Source organism: Rhinopithecus bieti, unplaced genomic scaffold (genome assembly GCF_001698545.2).
Source record: "Rhinopithecus bieti isolate Rb0 unplaced genomic scaffold, ASM169854v2 scaffold_79718, whole genome shotgun sequence".
In the NCBI taxonomy this organism is placed as follows: Eukaryota; Metazoa; Chordata; class Mammalia; order Primates; family Cercopithecidae; genus Rhinopithecus; species Rhinopithecus bieti.
In genome coordinates this window covers 4,777-8,658 of record NW_016829352.1, presented here as the reverse complement: position 1 = coordinate 8,658, position 3,882 = coordinate 4,777, and positions in this window count along the sequence as shown.

Genomic DNA, 3,882 nt, shown 5'->3' with positions numbered 1-3,882 from the left:
AACCGATTAGGTTAATTAGGTTATCTATAGACTCCGGACATTGTAAGGACAAACGTTGTGAAAGTCTCTGTCCTGCTCTAATTACCGGTGTCTGCCACATATCTTAGTCCTGGGCCCAGTAGAACACAATCCTCTATTTTGTCCCAACTTCCTGAGCCCAACACACCCCCCCTCACACACACCACCTAGAGAGCCCCTGATAAGATCACAACCGTTTGTAGTTTTACTAAAAGCGCGGGAACAAATGGAAAACTGTTAATTGTATTAACCAATTACCAGTTGTAATGCTGCAACCAAAAGAATTCCTTTGTACCTCTGTAACCTTGCATATCCTGTATGCATCGGGCTATAAAGAGGGGCCACATGCATCATTCGGGGCCCTCTTGTATGTTGTAAAACAGAGGGACCAAGTTCGAACTTGCATTAAAGATCCTTGCCACTTGGCTTTGACTCCGGATTCTGGTGGACTTCTTCGGGGAATAAAGGGTCTGGGCATAACAGGAAATACTCCATTTCCAGGAGCTTGTTTTAACTGTGGGAAGCATGGTCATACTAAAAAAGAATGTAGAAAAAATCAGCGAATCAGGCTGCCAGATAGGGGAGAAAAGAAAACTGTTGAGCCTGAAATATGTCCAAAATGTAAAAAAGGAAAACATTGGGTTAGTCAGTGTCACTCTAAGTTTAATAAAGAAGGGAACCTGATATCGGGAAATGCTGTGAGGGGCCCGTCCCGGGCCCCATTCTAAACCGGGGCATTTTCAGCTCAGGCTATTCCCTTACCCCTGTACAATGTCTGTCCCCCACCGCAGCCAGTAGTGCTGCAGTAGATTTATGCTGCACAAAAGCTGTGAACTTTCTTCCTGGGGAACCCCTGCAAAAGGTCCCAACAGAAGTCTGTGGACCCTTGCCAGCAGAGAAAATAGGATTACTTTTAGGAAGGTCTAGTGTAAATTTAAAAAGGGTACAAATACATACAGGAGTCATTGGTTCAGATTACAGTGGGGAAATTCAAATTGTTACATCTACTTCTGTTGCCTGGAAAGCATAGCCAGGAGAGTGCACAGCACAGCTCCTGATTGTGCCGTATGTGGGAATCGGGAAAAGTGAAATTAAATGAACAGGAGGATTTGGAAGCACAAATAAACAAGGCAAAGCAGCTTATTGGGTATATCAAATTACTGATAAACGTCCTACCTGTGAAATAACTATTCAAGGAAAGAAATTTAAAGGTTTGGTAGATACAGGAATAGACATTTCAGTCATTTCTCTACAGTACTGGCCGTCCACATGGCCAATTCAACCTGCTCAATTTAACATAGTTGGAGTTGGTAAAGCCACTGAAGTATATCGAAATAGTTATATTTTGCATTGTGAAGGGCCCGATAGACAACCTGGGACTATTCAACCAATTATAACTTCTGTACCTATAAATTTATGGGGAAGACATTTATTATAACAATCGGGAGCACAAGTTCTAATTCCAGGGCAATTATATAGCCCTCAAAGTCAACATACAATGCATGAAATGGAGTATGTCCCTGGTATGGGACTAGAAAAAAATTTGCAAGGTTTGAAAGAACAAATTCAAGCGGAAAAACAAAGTTCCCGCCAAAGATTAGGAAATAGTTTTTGATGGCGGCCATTGTTAAGCCTCCAGAACCTATACCTTTAAAATGGTTAACAGATAAGCCAATTTGGATAGAACAATGGCCACTAAGTAAAGAAAACTGGAGGCTTTAGATAAATTAGTTGCTGAACAATTAGAAAATGGGCACATAGCTCCAACATTTTCTCCTTGGAATTCTCCAGTTTTTGTAATTAAGAAAAAAACAGGTAAATGGAGAATGTTAACTGACTTAAGAGCCATCAATTCAGTTACACAACCTATGGGAGCATTACAGCCAGGATTGCCTTCTCCTGCTGTAATTCCAAAAAATTGGCCTTTAATAGTCATAGATTTAAAAGATTGTTTCTTTGCTCTCCTTTTAGCTGAGCAAGACTGTGAACGGTTTGCATTTACAATTCCTGCAGTAAACAACCTGCAGCCTGCTAAGCGTTTTCATTGTTTTACAGATGGGTCTAGTAATGGTAAAGCTTCTTATTTTGGCTCAAAAAGTTTTTCCAGATGTCCCATACTTCAGCTCAAAAAGCGGAGCTTGTAACTGTAATTGAGGTATTGACTGCTTTTGATATACCTATTAATTGTGATTTTCTGATTCTTCATTACATGATTCACTTCCACCACAGTTTAATTGAAAAGGATGCTCATTATGAATTTCATTCAGATTGAACAGCTGATGACCTTATTTTACCAATTGCAAAACCTAGCAAGTTAGGAGTGAAATGCACCACTTTTTACATCACTCCACATTAGAGCTCATTACAACCTCTTCCAGGACCTTTTGACTAAAGGGAAATCAAATTCTAGGCTGATCCCTAGTTGTTTAATGCAATATCTAGATGCTAAACACTTTCGACCAATTTACCCATGTTAATGCCTCTGGTCTCAAAAACGCAGATACCAGCATTCGTACGCCTGGAAAAGAAAGCTCGAAGCCTATTTTAATCCAGCGATCTGCCCCACAAACGTTGCCAAAATGGTTACATTCTTCATCTTTTACAGAAGAGTTCCAATCCCAGGACTGGGAAGAACCTAACTCTATTTGGCAATGGATGTTCCACGTGTTTCCCTCGGTTTTGGGAGGACTTAGCCTGCTAGGTACATGTATGTTCGTCGGGCCACTTTTCTCACTTTGTTTTGTGGTGCTTAGCAAGCCAACACAGGAGAGTCTTCTTGCCTGGTGTTAAAATGTCAATCCTGGTGCAGTGTTTTTGCGGTGAATGGGCATTCCAGCGTTCTATTAAACAGATAATGCCCCAGGCTATACTAGCCAAAGCTCTAGCTTTTTTACAATTTTTCTCTATGTGGAATATTTAATGGTTAGCTATGGATTAAGTGGTTCATCAACCACTGCCGATGTAGTATTCCTTCAAATTTTTAAGGGCGCTGGTAATAATGCCTGGATGCAATCACTCTATGACACAGTTACGCACGCTTTCTGATCTCAGTATTTACCATAATAAATCTGCTCCTATAATTGAGGAATACCGCCCTCAAAAACCTATTTGTAAACAGGATTGGACCCAGTTAGAAAAGATGAATGTACTTGTTTAGGAAGATTGCTTTGCAGAATAGGCAGAGGTGCTGCACAATGATTCCTATGGAATCATTATTAATTGGTCCCCTAAGGGGATGATTAGCTTGAATTGCACTTTCAATCTGTGTGCCACGGTCACACTATGTTCAGATGATCTGAACAAAACTGTCAGATGGTAGAAATGATAAGAAGTAAGGCGAAAGTTCCTATTATCTGGAACTGTGGTGGTATAGTGGCACCTCAACCTCAAATGATATGGCCTGCTCTACGAGCTAAACATAAGGATTTGTGGAAGCTATTAAATGCTCTTAATAAGATCAAAATTTGGAAAAGAATAAAAAAGCATCTAGAAGGATACTCTACAATCTTGTTTTTGGATATAGCAAAATTAAAAGAACAAATATTTAAAGCATCCCAGGCACACCTGACATTAATGCCAGGAACTGGAATGCTTAAAGGAGCTGCAGACAGATTAGCAGCTAGTAACCCATTAAAATGGATAAAAACACTTGAAAGCTCTGTGATTTCAATGATGACTGTGCTTTTAATCTATGTTGTTTGTCTTTGTATAGTCTGCAGATGTGGATCCCGACTCCTGCTAAAAGTAGCTCACCGTGACAAAGCTGCCCTTGCTTTTATCATTTGCAAATCAGAGAAGGGGGACATGTTGAGAACAAGCCCCCCAAAATCTGGCCGTGAACTGGCCTGAAGACTGGCCATAAAC